At 38.4% G+C, this 17716-nt stretch overlaps 1 long non-coding RNA gene across 1 annotated transcript; it reads right to left on the reverse strand.

The window, feature by feature from the left end:
• Positions 1–179: 179 nt before the first annotated feature.
• Positions 180–16721, reverse strand: LOC138168479 (uncharacterized). Its single transcript, XR_011170111.1, has 5 exons — positions 16525–16721; positions 10508–10728; positions 8197–8302; positions 1587–1634; positions 180–1389 (listed from the first exon to the last, which is right to left on the reverse strand). It is a non-coding gene; the product is annotated as an uncharacterized lncRNA (long non-coding RNA).
• Between the last annotated feature and the right edge of the window lie 995 nt (positions 16722–17716).

Raw genomic sequence — 17716 nt, forward strand, 5'->3', positions numbered from 1 at the left:
AGGGTTAGGATAGGGATAGGATCGGGTTAGGATAGCAAAAAGAAAGAGAAAAAAGGTTCATTGCAGTATCTTTTAAAAAATGAATGGATGTAAGACCAGAAAGAATTATAAGCAAGTATGGCAATTTTGAAAGTAACATCACAAATTTATTATATATTTTAAAAAGAAAAGCTGCTGTACATAATAGAGATCCTGTTTCATGTCCAATCCTCTCTTCTTGTTCTACTATGCATATGGACATGACTATTTTCTTTGGTGTTTAAGTTCAGAATTTTTTTTCATACTATGCAATTCCTTCCTTTTGCCACCCCACCCCCAAACTCCCCACACATTACCAAATTTCCTGTCCCTTTCTGATGCCTAGAAAAACAGGAACCTGCAGAGGAGAAAACCCAAACTATTTCCAAATAAGGGTTATACATGTATCTTCAATGGAAGTTAAAATTTATTTATTAAAGATATTTTAATCTTTTATTCTGTTTGAGGAAAAAGCATTACTATTCTAAGAAGTTTGGTAATGAAGGGAAAGTAGGTAGAGATTACCTGAGAAGGTGGCAAGCTAAAGGAAAGGTTTTTAGGATGAAAGATCTGAGCATATTTGTGGTTTAGGGTAAGAAGACAGTAAAGGGAGAGATTGATGAGGCATGGAAAAGAGACTACTGATTGACAGAACAAGGTCATGAGATAAAGGAGAGGGGATAGAATCCAGGGTATTGGTGGAGAAGATAAGTTTCATTATTATTTTCACAAGAAGGGTTATCTTTTCTTCTGAAACAGGAAATAGGAGGAGAGGATGGGTAAAGACATGGAGAAATTGAGGGGCGCAAAAGAATGAGGTTGAAGGAATTAGAATTTGATGTTCTTAATCTTTTCAGTTAAGGAGGAGACAAAGACCACTACTGGGAGTGAGAATAGTCAGAGTGGAGCTAGGGTCTTAAGGCAAGAAGAAAAGATTTGGAATAGCAATTGTGGAGAATATGCTAGGGAGTCAAAACATGGTAAATCAAAGGGCTGGTGACCAGCTGATGTTAGATGCAAGAATTTATAGCAGATCCAGTCATTCAACAGTGGTGGACAGCTTGGGAGGAGGAGTTAGGGTAGGACTTAGGGTACTTCACATGACCATAAACCCTTGCTTCATTACCTTGGCAATAACATAGAGTTAGAACAAGATTTTTTTTTTTTGCCCCAAAAGACCTTTTTCTTCATTAAGTCTCCATGGTTAGCAAGTTTTCCTCATTAACATTTTGTTATGTGGCATAGAAATCCTACTGATAATGTCACAACCTGAAACCTGAGAAACCATTTCCCACAAAGTCATATCAGTCATGCAAATCTGAGGTACGTTCTCATGGTGCCTTATGGCCTTTTCCTTTCCCCTGCATGCACCTACAAAATGGAACATAAGAAAACAGATAATTACTAATCATTTTTTACTCTCTTGTCAATGTGCCCGCCCTGGCCATTGCCTGATTCAGAAGCATTACCCCCTCCCTGCCTCTACCCCTTATCACCCCTCATATCCCACTGCCTTTTAGTTCAGTCAGCTTGGCTTGATCTGGAGCATGCCTGATAGGTTTATTTACCTTAGTGTAACCAAGTGAAAAGATCCTTGTTTACATCTGTTTATTTATCTGGAAAAGAAATAAAGCACACCCATGTGACCTAGGCTGGGTTGCATGTAAAATGAACCATCATTTTCTGAGTATGAAGATGACTGAAACTACTATAATGCAGTAAGTACTTCACAACGGAGTGAATGATAAAGTATCAGTGGCTCTAAAAGCAGAGGTTGAATATACTATCTAAATAAAGGCATTAAACAGCATCAAAACTCAGGCAAAATATGATGGTAGTGCTGGTACTACCTTTCTGAAGTTATGCATACAGTCTTCCTTTCATTTTGCCAATGTTAATCCATTACCCAGAGCTCCAAGTCCTGGGACCATACAGAATGGATCCAATAGTGGGGACTGAACCCCCAATATCACTAACTCTTTGGTTTCTGTTGATTCCTTCCAGGGTTTAGTTTCTGATATCTCAGAATATAGGTCACATCTAGATTTGCACAGATGTGGGTAAAAGAATCTCCATTTCCCATACAAATATTCAAGTTAATAAATGGATTTATCAGGTACAAGAGAGCCTTTATTTCATTCCACAAATGTAAAAGACATGAAGGATTAACAGGAGCCCATAAAATTTTCAGAAAACACATCAAGGACTCAATAATCTATAAATTATTGATAAAATTCCCCTTTCTTGTTGGTGGGTCCCACTTTTCCATGAGGTGCTTTAGACTCACCTCAGAAAGAAACTGAACTTGGGGCTGCCAGAAAGGCAAAACCTCAAAGTTACTGAGTTCTTTGTTATATCCCAGAGAGACACCATATAAACACGTAGCTTACAATGACAGCTTAGATTCTTAGAGAAGAGAAATTAACTGGTGGCTGACAGGCAAACCACCTTCCTATTGAACACACACTATCTTTAAATCACCATAATACCAGAGTACAAAGTGTAAATTTTTTGCTTCTCAATTTTGTGGTGTTAGTCCCTTTTCACTGCTTCTCCCACCACTGGAACCACATATGGAATCATCTTCTCCTGCCAAGAGTTGCAATATTCAGAAACTTCTTCTCTTGATAAAAGCTTGAATCTCATAACTATGGGATTTGGGGTTACTTGCAAGACTAATACTGCCCGGAAAAACCCCCCTCCTGTACTGACTACAGAATTCTGAAGCTTGTGAGTACTAGAGACACCCTCCCACCCCTTCTGTACTCTTGGGATCTTTCAGAAAGAAAGAGGGAATCAGGGGAAAGGAAGGATAAATGCCTGAGCCACAAAGGGTGCCCCTTCCTAACAGGATCTGTCCTTTCAAGTGTCTAGAACCATTAATTCAATTTGAGAGGAGCCCTCAGCAATAAAACTCATCTGCCAAGAGGTATCAAAGAGAGGCTCTCAACCAATCAATTCATCTTGGTCTAAATTTCAGATACTGAGAATTCTTCAGACGTCTTATGATCTTGACAAGTTGCTAATACCGTGTTTCCCCAATAATAAGACACTGTCTTATTATTTTTTTTGGACAGAAAAACACCAGAGGGCTTATTTTCAGGGGAGGGCTTATTTTAATGAACATTGACAGCAATTTTAATAAACAGGTAAATGTGAACAAAAAAATGTACCTTTATTCAATAAGCAAATCACTGGGGAAGAACAGGATGACGCGCTCACTGCTGCAGCTCTGATTGGATGCAGCTCGGAGCACAGCATGCATTTCACGGGGGGGAGGGGGGGGGACGGTGCATACAGAGGGTACCGTAATGTAGCGTGTAGCGCAGGGGATCACCTTCACTACAGTAGCAATCTCAATAGGGCTTATTTTTGGGGGAGGGCTTATTTTAGAGGAATCTTACACAGTAAGGGGAGGGCTTATTTTTGGGATAGGTCTTATTATCGGGGAAACACGGTAGGTATGTCCACACCCTCTTTAGGCAGATGCTTTCCAAGTCCCTAAGACTGGCCTTCAGGATAATACAATCAGACTCAGAACTAACTGGATAGACTCAAAGTCTATCTAATTGTATTATCCTGTAGGCCAGTGGTCCCCAAAGTGGAAGGCTCATGCTCTAGAGGATATGCAAGACAATGTATTGGATCACAAAAAGAAATAGAGGAGTAGATAGTGACACCCTCACTTGTTTTGCTAGTATTTATCATGTTGAAACATACCACAGATGAAGTGTACCTGGTTCTGGTTAAGTGGATTTACAGAATATGTTATCCAGTACTGACTAAATTAACTCTTACAATATGAATGAAGAGCTTAAAATGACTCCTACAAAGAAACTGGAGATTGAGAATATAATAATTTGAGTACAAGCAAACAAGGAAATGACAAAACTTGTGCTTTTTACTCATGTAGTATGAGTTCTTTGTCAACTACAGTACAAGGTAAAACAGTGACAATCTAATTATATCTGACAAGAAGTTGGCCAAAAACCATTCAGCGATATTTCTTTGGAAAGAGTAAATCCTGGCATCAGGAAAAGCTAAAGCATAATTGTACTAGTTCCCCCTTTCACTAACAAGAATATCCAAAGGCATGATAACCATGTATATTTAATGGGATTAATCTGAAAAAAAAATGCCATGGCTAAAGTTTTCTCCTTATTTAATCTCTTAACCCATTTTCACAACTATGGCTATTCATAAACAAGTTCTAGAGATTATCTTTTTCAAAAAACAGGCAAATTTGATTTTGTAAAATTGAAAACCAATATGATTAGAATAAGAAGAGAAACTTCCTAGGGAAAAAAATCTTTGCCAAAAGTCTTTTACCCAAGAAATATAGGAGATACAAATATGTAAGAATGATTAAGGTCTGGTCTGGGTGAAAAAAAAAAGGGAGAAGAATGGGATCGGATCACTTTAAACATAAATTAAATAAGATAACATGTATAAAATACTTTGCAAATCTTAAAGTGCTATAAAAATGCTAAATATTACTATTATTACTAATGGTGATCCTTTTTTCCTTTCCTTATCCATGTTTTTTCTTCATAAAGAAGAAAAACAAAGAGCAAAAGGAAGAAAAATTATGAAGTTATGGTGGAGAAAGTAACAAATAACAATCATAAACATGAATATAAATGGTATGAACTCAACCATAAAACAGAGGAGAGTACCAGAATGGATTAGAAAGCAGAATCAAACAATCTGCATTTACAAGAAACACTTGAAACATTAAGAAACACACAAAGTGAAAGTGAGAGATTGAAGCAGAATTTGTTATGTCTCAGATGAAACCAAAGCAGTCAAATGGGAAACATGATCTCAGGCAAAAATAAAAATTGAAAAGAGATAAACAAAATAACTACATAGTAAAAAGCATCTTAGATGATGAAGTATCAGTAACTGATATGTGTTAACCAAATAGCATGTTATCTAAGTATTTAAAAGAAAGCTAATTGAACTACAGGGAGAAATAGACAGCAAAACTGTAATACTTGATAATCTTAGTATGCCCATTTTGTTAGATTTGAGAAGTCTAATAAAAAGATAACATATCTTTCAAGCTTTTCCTGTCACTTTTACAATTATTGACTATGTCCTAGGGTAGGAGTTAGCAAACATTGGCCTGCAGGCCAAATCTGACCCATCACCTGCTTTTGCACAGCCAATAAGCTAAGAATAGGGTTGTTGGTTTTTTACATTTTAAAATATGACAAAACTTTATTTTAAAATGTAAAGTTCTTAGCTCATGAGCCATACAAAAATAGGAGATGGGCTGGATTTGGCCCTTGAGCTATGATTTGCCACCTCCTATTCTAGGGCATAAAAACTCTTAAACAAAGGCAAAAGAGTAGAAATATAAAATGCACCATTTATTGACCATGATGCAATAAAAATCATAATAAATAAAAGGATTTGAAAGAGGACTTTAAACATAAGGTAAGATTAAATAATATAATGCTATATTATGTATGAATGAAAGAATAAATCAAAGACACAATAGACCATTTTGTTGATAAAATTATAATAATAAGAGAACATACTTTTGGGGTGTTGCCAAAACAGTTATTAGAAGAAAATTTATAGCACTAAACACTTTCATCCAAAAAAATAACAAAACAATGAATCGAGCAAGCAATTAAAAAATGTAAAAAAAGAAACACTTCTCCTCCCCCAAAAAAGTTACACATATAGAAATTCTGAAAAATCAAAGATGATATAAACAAAATTGAAAACAAAAAAAAACATTGAATAAAATAAGAAAATGTTTTTAAACTAATAAAGAGTCCATTAGCTAATTTGATTTCTAAAAGCAGAGAGAAGGCCAAATTACCAAAATCAAAAATGAAAAAGTAAATTTCACAAAGATAAAAAGGAAATTAAAATAATTATTTGAAAGAATTGTGCCTAGTTACACACCAACAAAACTGATCAATTAAATTGATGAATATTTGCAAGATTTTCAAATACCTAGATTAACAAAATGAGAAAAAGAGAATTTAAATAACTCAGTCTCAAAAAATGAAATTTAAGAAGCTATAAATGAACTCTCAAAGAAAAATCCCTAGGGCTAGTTGTATTTACAAGTGAATTCTATCAAACATTGAAAGAAAAACTCTATTACATAAATCATCTGTGGGATAAAGAAAAGAGAAAGTAAGGATCCTACTCAACTCCTTCTGCAAACCAAATATGATCTTGATACCCAAACCAGGAAGAAAGCAAGCAAAGAAAGAAAACTATAGACCAATATCTATAATGAATATACATAGAAAAATATTGAATAAAATATCACACAAGAGGGTACAGTAACATGTCAAAAAGGTTATACACCATGACCAGACCTAATTTATGACAGGAATGCAGGGTTGATTCAATATTAAGAAGTATAATAAAGCATAATTAATAACAAAAACAATAAAAACCAGTGTTATATTAATAGATGCAGAAAAGACTATTAATAAAACAAACCTACTAAAAACACTAAAAAAAATAAAAACAAATTAACCTTTTCTAATATGATAAATACTATCTATCGAAAACTAAAAGTCAGCCTTATCTATAAGGAGTGGGGGAGGGAGGAGCATGCCAGAGACCTTTCCGGTAAGATCAAGTGTAAAGCAAAGTTATACCTCATTACCACTCTTATTTGATGTAGTGCTAGAGTGCTAGTCATTATGATAAGACAAGATAAAGAAATTGTCACTTTGGACATATGATAGGTTGTTAACTTAAAGAACCCTAGAGATTTAAAAATATATATAAGACCAAGAGTCGTTCTCTAATAGATAGGTGGTCAAAAGATATGAACAAATAAGAAAACCAAACTATAAACAACAATATAGAAGAATACCCTAAATATCTAATAATTTGATTAAGACAAATTAAAATAATTCCAATGTTTTATACTATATCCAACACATTGGCAAAGATGATAAAATCTAGAGACAATGTTGCAACAGCTGCCCTCTAACGTGGAGATGCAATTTCAATCCAAACTTTCTGGAGAAGAATTTGGAATTAGACAAAAAAAAATTAAACTGCTTATATCCTTTGATCCCACTATCTCACTACTAGATATCTTTACAGTATATCTATGGCATGAAATAAAGATCTCATATCTAAGAAAATATTGATAAAAGTATTCTTGTAGTAACAAAAACAAAACCTGGAAACCTAGGAAGCATTCATCAATTGGATAATTGCTGAGCAAATTGTGATATGTAGATAAAACAAAATGTTTCCAAATGTTTTCAAGAAATGGCAAATATGAGGAATTCAGATTTACAATTTACAATTCAGATTTACAATTTCAGAATTCAGTTTACAAGATTTGTAAAGAACCAGTGCAGAGTGAAGAAAGAGAACAAAGAGAACACTATACAGACCTTAATAATGTAAACAAAACCAACACAAAAATGCTTCTGAACTCATAAGTTTGAATAAAAAAATTTGGTCCCAGAGAAAAAAGATAGAAACATACCTTCTCTCTGCTTGTAGAGAGGTGGAGGAATATGGGTATGGAATGATGCAAATATTGCCATTTATAATTGCTTTGTCAACTGACTTTTTCTCACTGTCTCTTTTTCCCTCTCAACTCAGGGATGCCTCTCAGATCTCAAGTCAGTCAGGAATTAACTGGGTTCAGTCCTAGGAGATCCTAGTCCCTAAAGAAAAAAGATCTTGCATCTTTGGGCTCTTTATATATCATACTTTTTCTTTTTTTTTCCTTTTTTGGAGGACAATTGGGGTTAAGTGACTTGCTATTATGCAGCTAGTTATATAGTTAGTTATACAGCTAGTAAGTGTGTCAAACATCTAAGGTTGGATTTGAACTCAGGTCCTCCTGAGTCCAGGGCTGGTGTTCTATTCACTGTGCCACCTAGCCACCCAATATATCATACTTTTTCACAAGGAAAATCACTTAAAGCTTATGTTTTGCCTTATGTCTCAGTTTTCTCCAAAAGGGAAGTATAAAAGTATGTGAATCAAGTATAGGACAGCTATTAATTTCCTTCACACAAAAGAAATGCTGAATACAGGCAACTCACAAGCCTGCACTGACAAAAAATGTAAAACCCAAAGCAGTAACTTAATAACTATGTTTTACTCTCCCAGGAAAGTGGGACATCAAAGTATGAAAATATTTTTGGAACTACTGCAATGATATTTTACCTTCACCTCAGCTCTGTACTGTCTAAACAGAACTCTTCCAGGTCCATGTCTTCTGACAAATCCAGGCCATGGGTTGACCTTATCCTCTTTCCAGTGGTCATCTTTTCTAAGAAGAGAAAGGGAAGGAAATAAGATTTATTAAACACCTACAATGTATCAAGCACTGTGCTAAGAACTTTACAAATATTATCTCACTTGATCCTTACAACAACCCTGGGAAATAGGTGCTATTATTATCCCTCTTTTACAGATGAGGAAACTGAGCTTAATAGAAGTCAAGTAACTTGACCAGGATCACATAGCTAGTAGTTTCTGAGGCTAGATTTGAACTCAGCTCTTCCTCACTCTAGGCACAACGCTCCATCCATTTCACCACCTAGCTGCCTCTGTTCCTTGTTGCTGCTTCTGCTATTGTTGTTATCATTGTTGTTGGAGTACACAGTCTGATAAGACTTATGAAGATTGAAAGGTTTCAAACACACGGTACATAACAGACTGTGTGAGCACCATCTGAGGACCCACCTACTAAATTCAGAAAAGCTCATCCTCCAAGTTGGCCACAAAGTGATGAATCGTTAGGTCATGGCTGCTCCTGCAGACCACCCATAGCATTGTATGGGGCTATCTAAACCTATGAAATTACTCATGCTTGAAAACTGAATAATGTTCTTCTCATTGTTATTACTATTATGTGTCTAGAGCTGTACTGTCAGGCAGCCAATCCACAACCTTTTAGTACATTTTTGTACCCCAAATTTCTTCCCATTATAGTTAAGCCATTCACCATGTAAATGGTTCAAAGCAGTTTAAACTAAACAAGACCAGTTAACATGAAAATCAAGGAGTGAAAGGGAAATGGGAATCATCTACTCCGATTATAACCCATACATTTGACAGGTGGGTCTTTTCCTCCCAGCCTTCTTTAAGAACAGCAAAGATAGCTAGCCTGGTGAGTCTGAAGCAAGGAGGGGCCTGGGGAACAGGGAATGAAAGGAGATGCTGTGGTCAGCTTGTCCCCATGGCAACAGCAAGGTACCACCAGCCCTCAGAAATATAGACTTTGATGGTAGCCCCTGCCCCCCCTAGTGGTCATATAGTGTCATGGCAGCCCTCTCTACACCCAATCAAGCCAAGAAAAGACTCAAATTTTCAACAGCAAAGAGGCCAAGCATTCATTCATTCATTCACTGATTCAACAAACATTTGTTAAATGTCTTTTATGTGCACACCACTGTGATGAGCACTGGAAGAATTTAGATAAGTCATAGTCTCTGCCTTCATGGAATTAACAGTCTAGTAGAGGGACAAAGTACTTATACACTTAGTTCTAATATATAGCATTACATAAGTACATTAGATACTACATTTTGTCGCAAAGAAAAGTTAGATATTAGGTCCCTGGGGACCATAGGTGGAGATAGGGTCGTGTTATTGGGGATCTTAGATCTAACTAAATGTTTAGACTGGATCTTTTACCAATCTATTATAGAATAGATCAAATCATTGCCCCCAAGATTGAGGATACCATGGCAATTAGGAGTTCTTAACCTGGAGTTCATATATCCCCAAGGAATCTGTGGATAGATTCCAGGAGATTCTTGAACTTGGATAGGAAAATATACATATATATATATATATATCTTTTTTATTTCTTTTTAGAGGGGAGGGCAGTACAATTGGGGTTAAGTGACTTGTGACACAGCTAGTAAGTTTCAAGTGTATGAGGCTGGATTTGAACTCAGGTCATCCTGACTCCAGGGTCGGTGCTCTATTCACTGTGCCACCTAGCCGCCCATATACAGAACCAGAAATGGTAATTCAGCGTACTTCATGGGATAGCTGCTACTACATAAGGAAATTAGCCTGTAAATGGCTATATAAACACAAGCTAATGTCATTCCAATACTCTTCTAAACCCATATCCTACACCATTTTCCTTAGCCCTGAGACTAGAAAGTTTCTGGAACACACTCATGAGAAAAGTGTACAGCTGATGAACTCTCCTAGGGCTCCTGAGTCCTAGGGGCTATAGCTCTATTTGCTGCCAGATATGAGCTCCTCAAGAGTGTATTCTGGGGGCCACTAGGTGGCGCACTAAATAGAGCACAGGCCCTGGAGTCAGGAGGACCTGAGTTCAAATCCGGCTTCAGACACTTAACACAAAAACTAGCCATGTGACCTTGGGCAAGTCGCTTAACCCCAATTGCCCTATCTCCCCCCTCCAAAAAAAAAAAAAAGAAGTGTATTCTGAACAAAGCAGGAGATTGTTGGCAGAGAGCTAGGGGAAAGGGAATAAGTATTTAAATAGTACCTGCTTTGTGTTAGTTATTGTGCTGTTTTATTTCAAATATTATTGCATTTGATTGAGAAGAGGAGGAGAATGAAGTTATCCCAGGACCCTTGTGTTCAATGTAAACGACATCTGCCACAGCAGGAAGGATTTTATTCTGGACTTCATTTTCAAAGCCGAATACAGATACAGGTCTTTTCCAAAGGCAGAATTGTTCCAATGGCCATGTTGTAGAAGGAGAACTAGTTGAAGAGGAAAAGAGAAAGTCAATGGGAAAAAAAGTGGGGGGGGGTAAAATTAGAAGAAACCGCCTCCAAACTCACAGCCGTTCAATTTGTGGGTTTGGGCGGTTGGTTGGTTTTTGAGGTTTATGATTTTTGCTTTTATGCCATAGTCATTTCCCAACTCCAACCCCTTTATTGAACCAAGAAAAACAATTAAGCCAAACCAGTGGACACAGCACATGTGACATTCCACCTCCATTACTCCCTACTCCTTTACTATGATGGAAGGATCTCATCCTCTATCCTCAGGTAACCTAGATTAGTCATTAAAACTAAATCCATTTTAGCATTGTTTTCATTTACATCATCATAGTTGTAGCCATGGTTTCCTGGACTCACAGTGCATATAGCACTGCCATGGAGATGAAAGACTAAAGCAGATGGTACTCCAGAGTTTACTGGTTGATGGTGTCTGTTAAACTTGACTCTCTAGGACTATACTTTTGGAGAAATATGGGAGAGAGAAATCAGAAGAAAATTTGTTTTCCATCTTATGTCAGGAGCGGGCAGGGTCAAGTGCTGCCAGTGATATCTGTATGCTTCCTGCCCTGAGTCCTCTTTCTAAGACTTTGATGGGCTTCAGTAACTAAACAGCAATTGGAGACCTGAAATGCTGAGACTGCTGAGAGCTAAGAGCGATGGCTGGTGAGACACTAGAAACAATGAAAAGAAGGAAATGCTTCATTGGATAGGAAGAAGTCAGTTGCTTATGCTGCCAGCTTCTCACTTTAACTCCCCCCTCCCTTTTTGGAAAGGGGGATGGGAACAGAACTCAGAGGAGTTGGGCAGTTAATGGGAAACTGCTTCCTCACCTAGAATGGATGCAGGAAGATATGGAGATGATTGACCCACTGCTTGCTTAGTCTCACCAATCTTCATTCTTGGTTCATTGTGCTGTCTTCCTGATGTCTCACAGCTCTTATTGTTCTATCCAGTAATAGCAGCCCACCGAAGACTCAGTGAGAGGTGTCAGAAAAGCAAGCATTAAGTGGTCTAAAATGGCCTTGACTCAGGTCATTTGCATGGAATTACAGGGAGAATACATTCTCTCTCTCCTGGCAAACCAAGTACAAAAGATGTCACCGAATGATAGAACTCTGGGATAGTTTCTGTCTGAATCTATTATCAACAAAACAGTACTATGCAAGGAACCAGGGTGCCCACATCTATATTATTCCACAGGCCAGAAATTCTGAAATTCCTTATAAGATCAGCCCAGTTTCCTTTAAATCTGTAATTCTGTAGAGCAAATCAAAAGTAATTATCCCTGTATACCAGGTAATCATTCCACAGTAACACAGACAATAAAAGTATCTATTGTCACCTGTCTTCTAACAGTATGGGGAGCCATCCCCATCCCTAATTGCTTACTCCTTCTAATCCACTATTTTTAAAGTCACCAGAAAACTGTACCTTAGTTACTGTCATGTCATTCCTCTGCCCTAAAATCTTCCGTTGCTCCCTATTGTCAACTAAGTAAAGCTCAAATTTCTTTGCTTGGCATTCAAGACTCTATATAGTCTGGTACCACAGTCACTTTCCTATCTTATCTTATATTACTATCAAATACTCTCTTCTTTAGACAAACTGAACTACTCCCAGCCCCTCCAAGTTGGAACATGCTGCATACTACTCTTCATGCCTGTGTAATGGGAATGTAAATTTTAAAGATCTTCCCTGCCCCTAGGCTAAAGTGCACCTGGAGCCTGGGGTGGGAGGCCTGTTTTTCAGTAGATACTTCTTAATTGGCCAGTGAGTCAATAAGGTTGTTACATTCTCTGAGCCAGGAGAAGGTATATAAAGCCCTGATGTGTAGCTTTGTTTTGGGGGCTCACTTTGAGAAGTGTTCTGTGATTTGATCAGATGAAACTCTGGAAAGCTGTTGTCCAGAGCCCCCCCCGGCTTTGAAACCCAGATGTTGTTTGGTATGGATGTAATGGTTGGACAGTTTGGAAATCTGTCTACTTGTTTCTGTCTTGATAATTCTGTATGTATATCTGAAGTTCGGGGTGCTGACCTTTTTCCCTTGAACTAGGTAAACGATACATATCTGACTGATTAAAGTAAGCTTGTTAACCCATTTTGAGTTGCTTTCCTTTAACAAAGCAGATTCAAGAACTTGTGTTGGCAGCAACCCTGAGGATGCTTGGGGTGCTTGCTGCTACAAAATGGCGTCAGGAACAGGATCTGCAAAGTAAAAGGAAAGTATGGGGGCTGGGATAATTGTTTGTTTCCCAGTTGTGGTAGCTGTGACTCTGTGGAGCCGTGGACCAGGAGAGAAGAATGGCCTGCATGCAGACTTCGCTGAGCTGAGAGCAGGAATGGTAAGCTGCCTGCATTGGGACCTGGGCAGAAGCCAGGAACGGCTGCCGCCTGCGGGAGGAGAAGGAACCCAGGAGTTCGGAATTCAGCCACAGGAAAAGATAAGAACTGAGCAGCAAAGCAGGGGCACTGAATGTGTTTCCTTGTTGCATCCCACAGTTTGGGACCCTGGGAGAGGATGGACTTGTGACTATGGTGGGTGGGATGAAATGCCTTGGACCCCCAAGGACCCCACCTTGTTGGTTTTGTTGCCCAGCCCCTTCTCTGCACTTGGAAGCAGGGGCTGGAGCTGTGTGAGGGGCAGGACACCCCCTTCCCTCCTCCTAAGAGAACTTTATTTGGACTCTTGTTTTGAATTGAGGTGAAAATGCTATGTACTTTGTCTTTGTTTAAGGCCAAGTGGCCACTTTGGTAACTTTAGTTATGTATCTTGAAAATGTGACCTAAGAGATGTTTGGTGCTAATTCAAAAGTAAATTGTCTGCTATGGGCACGAAAGATCTTGGGGCCGAATGTAATGGGAATGTAAATAATAAAGATCTTCCCTGCCCCTAGGCTAAAGTGCACCTGGAGCCTGGGGTGGGAGGCTTGTTTTTCAGTAGATACTTCTTGATTGGCCAGTGAGTCAATAAGGTTGTTACATTCTCTGAGCCAGGAGAAGGTATATAAAGTCCTGATGTGTAGCTTTGTTTTGGGGGCTCACTTTGAGAAATGTTCTGTGATTTGATCAGATGAAACTCTGGAAAGCCATTGTCCAGAGGCCCCCCCCCCCCCGGCTTTGAAACCCAGATGTTGTTTGGTATGGATGTAATGGTTGGACAGTTTGGAAATCTGTCTACTTGTTTCTGTCTTGATAATTCTGTCTGTATATCTGAAGTTCGGGGTGCTGACCTTTTTCCCTTGAACTAGGTAAATGATACATATCTGACTGATTAAGGTAAGCTTGTTAACCCATTTTAAGTTGCTTTCCTTTAACAAAGCAGATCCAAGAACCTGTGCTGGCAGCAACCCTGAGGACGCTTGGGGTGCTTGCTGCTACAGCCTGAAACATCCTTCTTTCCCCTTCACTTGTTGAGTTTCTACCCATCCTTTAAAAGTCTAAGTCAAAATGTAACCTCCTCCATGAAATCTTCTCTGTCTCCTAATACTACCCCTTGTTGGCAATAACCTTCCTATCAGAATTCACTTTGTTTTACAATTTTCTCGCCTCTGTCTGGGATGCGCTGGGTGAATCAAAGCAAACCTTAATGTATCAGCAGCCCTATCACCCTAATGGACTGCCCGGGATGCAGGCTGCCCAGAATGTAGGCTACCATGGCCAAGGGCAACTTTCCCCCTCCCTGGGGACTCCCAGGTGCTAGATCTGCCCCTACCACTCCTATTTTCTTCCTCTGTTTCTCAGTTACTTCCCACTCACTTTCCCTCTGCAGCTTCCAAAAGACTCTGATGCTGGAAAAAAGGATACCTGTCTAGTTAGTGGATTGGTCACCAGGCAATCTGGGACTGCTCTACAAGACCCTGTTCCATAATTTCTCCTGACCTTTTCTGCTCAATGGAACCCAGTTCCTGTTAAGGTCAGGCAGGCTGTTTACCATCCTCCTTCCTGCTATCAAGAGCCCCCTCCAGAGCCTGTCCACTCCTTCTTGGAGAGTCCAGAAAATTAAAGTCAAGTAAAGGAAAAATTGGCTAGAGTTTTTTTTCCCCTTTCACTCCTCTGTCCACTTTGTTTTCTCTGAATTTGCTAATGATACATGAACATGGGGCTCTGGTTAGTATGAGCAAGGAAAACAAAAAACTAGTTTAAATTTTAAAAGGCTGTACCTCTAATCACTAGTCCCTAAACTCTATTCCCAGCCCTTCATGTCAAAAATGCAGGGCTAAGGGAACAATTCCCAATTGAGAAGATGCTTTTTTAGCCAAGAAGAAGAGACTGAAAAGGTTATTCTGCAGATTGGTTAACACAACATAAAAGGAAAATGACAAATGATGAAGAGGATGTTGAAAAATAGGGACCCTAAGGCACTGTTGTTGGAGTTGGGTACTGGTGCAACCATTTTGGAAAACAGTTTGGAATTCTAACCAAAGGGCTATGAAATTATCCATGCCCTTTAACCCAGCAAAGCACTACTACTAGTTCTATAACTCAAAGAGATCAAAGGAAATGGAAAAGGATCCATATGTACAAAAATGTTTATAGCAACTCTTTTTGTGGTGGCAAAGAATTAGAAACTGAAAGGAAGCCCATCAATTGGGGAATGGCTGAACAAGTTACAGTGTATGATTGTGATGGGATACTATTGTGCTGTAATAAAGGATGAGAGAGATGCTTTCAGGAAAAAAAAAACCTGGGAAGACTTAGATGAGCTGATATAAAGTGAAGTCAGCAGAACTAGGAGTATGTAGTGTATAGTAACAGCAATATTATAATAATAATCAATTGTGAAATACTTATTTACTCTGATCAATACAATTCCAAAAGATTCGTGATGAAAAATGCTATCCAGAGAGGGAACTGATGAACTCTGAATGCAGACTGAAATGTTTTTCACTTTATTTTTCTTGTTTTTTTTTAACCTGACTAATGTAGAAATGTTTTGTATGATGTTATATATACAATGGGTATCATATTTCTTGCCTTCTCAGTAGGTAGGAGAGCAGAAAGAATTTGAAGCTGAAATTATATTATATAAATAGGCAGATTAACAAATAAAAATTATTATTCTGAAAGAAGCCCTTTGCAAAATTTGTATTTTCTGAGCAAAGTTTAGTGGTAAATTTTTAAAAGTTGCTTAGTTAAGGTTTAGTTTCTTTAATTTGATGAATAAAAATAATGACCCTTATGATTAAGCCCAAGAAACCTACCACTTTTTAAAAATTAAATTGCTTTGGAACATGTCCTAATAAAATGTGTTTTACACATTTGTTAATTTAAGCATTAAAATTATCTTTTTGTGTCTTAACCCCCTGCCAAACTTTAGAGCCACAAGAACAAAGACTTACTCCTATTTCAACATTGTATCACTGTCAGTGCTCAGCACAGTACTGTGCACATAGTAGGTAGTTATTAAATGTTTTATAAATTAATAAAATTATAATTGTTGTTCAGTCGTGTCCATCTCTTTATGACCCCATTTGGGCTTTTCTTGGCAAAGATTCTGGAATGGTTTGCCATTTCCTTCTCCAGCTCATTTTACAGATGAGGAAACTGAGGAAAACAGGGTTAAGTGTTTGCCCAAGGTCATACAGCTAGTGTCTGAGGCAGGATTTGAACTCATGTCTTCCTGACTGCAGGCCCTTCACTCTATCCACTATACCACTTAGCTGTCCCAAAGCTGTCCCTACATCAAAGCAACTATTGCTGTTATCTCCTAGAGATCACCTAGCTAGGTTCAGAACCCAGAAGATGGGGTGAAATCTTGCATTTGACACTTACCTGTTTGGACTTATGAAAGGCATAACATCTATAGACCTCAGGTAACTTCCTTGGATTAATCCACTAAGTCACAGATCAGAATAGAAATTCCCATCAGAAATCAAATCACAGGCCTTAAATATGTATCCCTTAGTAAGCAACTCACCAGCAGTAGATAGCCTGGGAAAGCATGATAGGCAAATGTTAGATAATAGGAAGGAAACTGCCTGAGATAAAAAAAAAATCATCAGAAATCATCCCCAAAAGGAATAATCCACCCAGATAATTAAGAGAGGAAACCAACTTGATTAAGGATAAAGGCAAAAAGGGAGTTTTCCCTTTGTTCCCTCCCCCACTACTCTTTTCTGCTCATAAAATGACTCCCTGGTATTTCCCAAGAGAAATGGTGATGGGAGACAAATATGAACCCTGCTCAGACATTATGGGGCCATCTGATGTTGGTCAGGCTCCCTGCCAGTTTTTCCCAGAAGCCCTTGCTGCATTTGGTATAGCTAAAGGATGGGGGAGGTATATATTGTGTGCTCTGGCAGGACCTGTGAATTGGGTTGAATTCTAATCTTTTTGAAGTGATGAGATTATTTAACCAATTTTGCATTTCCGTCTTTTCCGAAGTAATAAAGTATTGTGGCAGGGTTGTACCCAATTAAATGAAAAACAGACTAGAATTGCAAGAATGGACCAAAGAACCCAGGTGGTTGAATCCAAAAATCAGGCATGAGAGTATTCTGAAAAAGAAAGCCAGCATTCTCCCTCGAAGGCCATCAAGTATGTGCTTCCTAGCCTAACCCTGGGGAATTTTAATTCAGAATTATGATTAAATTAGAAAATTGAGTTCCCATTCAGTCTGGGACTGGATAGAATTATTTTACACAGACTTCTAATAACCTTACCCAGCTATATCACTTGTGAATTTGTATATCCTTTTTACACTTGTGAATAACCCCTTAAAATGCACTCTTGTGGTCTGAAGCATGTGGAGACAGAAAGAAGGGAATGAGGGCTAGGGGTGAACCCCCTGATTTACTCTAGGCCACAGAGAAAACTATTGGGGATATACAGTGAAGAGCAAACAAGATGCCAGAGTGGCGGATCTCCAGCATCCCCCCGTGAGAGAGTCAAGTAAGCTCGGGTTTCATGAATGGGGATTCTATTCAGGTAGGAATACAAAGAAACCAATGCCAGTTGGAGATGC

Source organism: Petaurus breviceps, unplaced genomic scaffold, assembly GCF_028583685.1.
Source record: "Petaurus breviceps papuanus isolate PSGF00001 unplaced genomic scaffold, PetGlider_PUasm1.0 37, whole genome shotgun sequence".
NCBI lineage: Eukaryota > Metazoa > Chordata > Mammalia > Diprotodontia > Petauridae > Petaurus > Petaurus breviceps.